Source organism: Diabrotica virgifera, chromosome 2 (genome assembly GCF_917563875.1).
Source record: "Diabrotica virgifera virgifera chromosome 2, PGI_DIABVI_V3a".
NCBI lineage: Eukaryota > Metazoa > Arthropoda > Insecta > Coleoptera > Chrysomelidae > Diabrotica > Diabrotica virgifera.
Window position 1 is genome coordinate 186,522,695 of NC_065444.1, and position 6,000 is coordinate 186,528,694.

Consider the following 6,000-nt stretch of genomic DNA (forward strand, 5'->3'; position numbering starts at 1 on the left):
AAAAGACTAATGGGAAAAGGACAAAAATTGGATATGGATTCATAATTATTGAAGACATTAAGTGGAAATGGAACCAAAAAACAAGCCGGATAGAAAAAGTAACATACAATACAGAACCAACTTGTTCAAAAAACTAGCTGTAGAAAACACAATGATGGACCGAGAAACAAAACAGGCAAAGAACAGGGACATGACCAGATTTAAAGATAATAACACAAACGTAAGGAAAAACAAATTGAAGTACAACTTAAACATAGAAAAGAACAGAACAATTTTGAAAATGGCATCATGGAATGTAAGAGGTATAAATGGGAAAGAAATAGAACTGGGGGAAGAAATTAGAGATAAGAACATTGAAATAGTAGCTATAACAGAGACAAAGAAAAAAGGAAGAGGATCAATAATATTAGAAAACGGAATGTTACTAATATACAGTGGAGTGGAAGAAACGAAGAGAGCTCAGGCAGGAGTAGCGTGCCTGATTAAGAAGGATAGTATCAACAAAGTAAAAAATTGGATATATTACAACGAACGTATACTAAGAGTAGACATATATATGGATACAGAGGAAACCAATACAAACCTAATCATATGCTATGGACCAGATGAAGACGCAACAAAAAACGAAAAGAATGAGTTCTGGGACAAATTACAAGAAGTGATAAATGATTGTACAGAGAAAATGGTGATCACAGGAGACATGAACAGTAGAGTGGGGAAAGAAGCAGAAAAATGGAACAATGTCATCGGACCGTATGGGGAGGAAAAAATAAACAAAAATGGAAAATTACTACTTGAATTCTGTCTAGACAATAACCTGGTGATTATGAACACACACTTCCAACATAAAAGGATACACAAGATCACAAGAGAAGTCAAATCAAGAGACGAACAATCAATTATAGACTATACTATAGTGCAAAAAACAGAGAAGAACTGGATAAGAGACGTAAGGGTGAAAAGGAGTTATGAAATTGGTAGTGACCACTATCTACTAGAAACCACATTCAAAAGCAAAAGAAAAGAAATAAAAAGAAATGAGAACATAAACAGAGAACACAAAGAAATAATAAAAATCTATAAACTAAGGGAAGAAACAACGAAAATAAGATACACAGAAGGGCTAGAGAAAGAAATAGACAATGAACATATAATAACAGAAACAATAGAAGAAGAATGGGGAAAATTTAAAAATGCGATGATAAAAACAGCTAAATCACTATGTGGAACCACAAGAAATAACAACAGAGGGAAACGAACGTCTTGGTGGAACGATGAAGTGAAAAGAGAAATAAAAGAAAAGAAGAAATTATGGAAAGAATACATACAAGACAAAACACAACAAAAATATGAAAATTATAAGAGAAAAAGAACAAAAGTTAAAGAGATAGTTAGGAAAGAGAAAAAGAAAAGTTGGGAAAAATTCGGAGAAAAAATGGAAGAAAACAGCACAGAAAACGTAAAATTATTTTATAGAACACTGAAAAACCTAAGAAGCAACAAAGAAACGAAACTGAAACAAATAATGAACAAGGAAGGAATAATAATAATAAATGACGATAAAACAATAATGGAAAGATGGAGGGAACATTTCCAGCTGTTACTGAATGGAAATCAAGTGAACACAATGGAGAAGGAAAGCCACATAAAGAGAGTATCCATAAGAAACACGGAAAATCCAGAAACTATAGAAAAAGAAGAACTAGAAGAAGCAATAAGAAAGATAAAGATTGGAAAAGCACCAGGAAGCGATGAAGTAGCACCAGAAATGATGAAATATATAGGAATAAAAGCAAAAGAAAAATTGTTATACATATATAACCTAATATGGAAGAGAAAAGTAATACCCAGAGAATGGACAAATGCAGTAATTATACCTATATACAAAAAAGGAAACACAAGAGACTGTAAGAACTATAGAGGTATATCACTACTATGTGTAGCAGCAAAAGTATACGAAACCATAATAGAAAGGAAAATCAGAAAAGAAATAGAACATAAATTAGAGGACGTACAAAGTGGATTCAGGAAAGGACACAACACACAAGACCATATATTTACCATGCAACAAGTAATAGAAAAAGCATTAAAGAAAAATAGAGAAATATACCTGAGCTTTATAGATATTTAAAAAGCCTTCGACTCAGTCAAAAGAAAAGATATATGGGAAAGCCTAAAGAAGAAGGAAGTAAGCGAAGAACTGATAGAAGCAACAAAGAGTATATACATGAAAACAACAAATACAGTAAGAATGTTAAATATACAGTCAGAACCATTTGAAACAACTCAAGGAGTTAGACAAGGGGGAAGTCTCAGCCCAGTGCTATTCATAAATGTAATAGATGAGATAGTGAAAGAATGTAAGAAAACTTTCAAGAAATACTACATCGGTTGGAACAGAATGCAAATGATAAACGCTGAGATGTGTATATTTGCAGACGACATAGTATTAATTGCGGAAACAGCAGAAAAACTGAAATACAACTTAGAGAAATGGAACCTAGAAGCAAGCAAATACAACTTAAACGTAAACAAAGAGAAGACTCAGATAATGAAAATATCAAGGAAACAAGGGACGGAAGATCAAATAGAAATAATGATAGACCAACATTAATTAATACAGACAAATTCATACAAATACTTAGGAACAGTAATCAACAACAAAGGAGACATAGAGGACGATCTTAACAACAGAATGGAAAACACAGGAAAACTATTCCAAGCACTAAATAGAGGATTCCTTAATAACAAAGAAATATCAACAAAGACCAAGATGACAATATACAAAACAATATATAGACCTACGGTGACATATGGAGCAGAAAATTGGATATTAAACAAAAGACACCAGAGCAGAATACAGGCAGCAGAGATGAAATACCTCAGAAGAACGATAGGAGTAAAAAGAACAGATAGAATCAGAAATGAAGAAATAAGAGAAAGACTCAAAATCAAGCCGATACTCGACTCAATCAAGAAGAAAAAATTGGCATGGTTCGGACATCTAACCCGGATGGACAATGATAGACAAGTGAAAAGAGTGTGGGAAGCCAAACCAATAGGTAAGAATAGAAGAGGAAGGCCCATCAAAGAATGGAACAGTGACATTTCGCAGATACTGCAGAGTAAGGGTAAGACTTGGCAGGAAGCAACACAGATGGCATCCAATAGGAAGGAATGGAGAAAGTTCGTTAAGAGCTAGGACAATTCAGAAGATTGTAAAATATTGTAATTTATTGAATTGTAATTTAATGAATTGTATTATAAATGGCCCTACACCGAAAGGTACTAATGGGTCTACTGATTAAGTAAAGTAAAGTAAAGTAATTTTTTTAAATGCTTTGAAAATACGAGTGTTTTTCTTTTATGTGGTTTCCACATAATTGCTGTATCATTATTATTTTCTAAACAATAACCTTACAAAAAAGCTCTTTGGGATAAACAAATTGAATAAAATTTAAACTAATTGACGAATCGTCTTGAAATTTTTTGTGCATGATACGTACTAGTTGTCTCAACTTTTCATGCAATATAAAAGTCCTAAGTTCATTTTTGCAAAAGTTATAGCAAATTTTTTATTTTCGAAATTTTAGTTTTATTTTGCAATTAGCGAAGCAATAAATGATCGGCCAAAAATTCGAAAACTGCCACTTTCAACCTTTGCTCACCTACTAAAATATGAATACTCTAAATAAGATATGTAATTAACCTATGGTAGGGGAGCAAAGTATGCTAAATGTGCAGTCACTCGAGCGCTTTGGGGACCTATTGGGTTGTGATTATTAGGTCCTAAAACCAAAAAAAGTTAAGTAAAATTTTCCATTTTAGCGGGCGCTTGCCATTTTTTAATTTAATCTTCCATTTCCATTAATCGTTTTTTCCGAATATAGCGCCATCTATCCATAATTCGAAAAAATGTTTCGAATAAAATTTGCTTATTTTTATACAGAGAATTCAAATCTGCAATAAAAAATGGGTGCTCCCATTTAAGATTTTAAAGTAACCCCCACCCCACCTCCGTGGGGGGTCGCGTTTGGTACCATTCGATATATTTTTCAAAAATATTAAATAAGTGTATTTTGCAGTTTTTCGATCTGATGTTTATTTTACTAAATATCGCGGGATTTGTATTTAAAATTTAAAATTTACCCCCCACCCCTCTCTGCGAGAAGTCGTGTTTGGTATCTATCGATAGATTTTTGAAAAATATTGAACGTGTAGTTTTTAGTTTTTCGATCTGACTTTCATTTCGCGAAATATTCGCCTTTTTCTTGTGAAACTTTGTGACTCACCAATTTCCTTACGCCCCGCTCAAATCGTCAGATTTTTTAAATATACACTGTTTTGCATGTACTTAACTTACCTTATCTTAATCTGACAATTTCGAGTATTTTTAAGGATAGATTTTTTTTTCGGGCCCCCCTAAACGAACTCCCCTGTGTTAAGAGCCAATATATGGCAGAGGTACATCTGCAGGGTACCACGTTTCTCCCCATATGATAATCTGACGCGCTCGAGTAACTGCAAAAATCCCCGCTTGGGCTCCCCTACCATATTTTTACCTGTAGCGATTTAAATGAAAAAACTGACATTTTTGACACTTATTTGTTAATAACTAAAATTCTCATGCGAACTGTGACGGGCATTTTTGTATTTATAATGTATTAGGTATATAATATGTAGTACCCAAAAAATCCATTTGCAACCTGGCTGCTCAAGTGTCCCGACAAAAACCTTATTTCTCTGGACTAGATACGGATAATAGCCAAAAAAGGCGGAGGGGTGAAAGCGGAAAAAATATAAAGGAAAAAAAAACGAATCTAACACTCCAAATATTATACAGATTGACAGAGAATGTAACAAAACTGACTACAGATGTCCAAGAAATAAAAGATAAACAGAAGCAGTATAGAGAGAAGCTTAACCCACATAACAATGATGTTCGTATCATGTTCTAAGCATATCCTACCAACATTCGTCGAAGTATATCCTTTTTAGTATATGCGTAGTACAAGCATAGCATGTACCATAAAATACATTCTAAATTTCATGTTCTTTGCATATGCTTCAAAGAATATTCTTACCACAACCGAATATACTGAGCACATTCGTATACGTAGTATCTCGGAATTTTCGTTAAAGTTTATTCTTAGAATATACTTTAATCGAATATTCTTAGTATATGCGTAAGTAAATGCTTAACACATACTTGTATATACTTTTAAAATATCTTAAAAAGAATATACTTTATGTACCTATAGGAAGAAGAATTATGTCAGCCTATAGGTTATCAACTTCGTTAAGAATAATTAATAAAGTTTAGGTATTTTGGTAGATACTACTGAACTATCTAATTCATTTTTTAAACCGTTTTAATTGTATGGTAAAAAAGTTTAAAACTTAATTCTATTGAAGGAAAATGAGAAATTCTCGTTTCGTTTTCAACTGAAATGAATATAATATACCATGAGTATTTTTAGGTATAATTTTATTTTTAACTACATTACATTCAGGTAAAGGTCCACAACCAAACAACGTGAAACGGGAATCCGGAAACGGCCATTAATTGTCATTCTGACCCTTGCATTTTGCATTGCATATTATACCTGCACAGCGGAAGGGGGTAGGTAACAAATAACAAGGGGAAAATAAGAAAATAGTAAATAGTTTCCAGTACAGTTAGTTAGGCATTTGTGTCTACCCTGTTAGGACGAAGCGAAGACGAAGTATTTCTAGCTACAAGGATTAAAACATTTTTAAGAACATACATAAATACCTTTTTTATTTTGTTTGCCGGCAGCTTGAAGATAATAAATTCATATTGGTACTTCAATATTTCCTAAATACCTAGTAAGTAAAAGTATGTATATAGATACCTATAAATTTTAGTAATTTACATACATATTATATATATATATATATATATATATATATATATATATATATATATATATATATAATATAATATATAAGCAACATTTTTATTTTGATGTGCACATA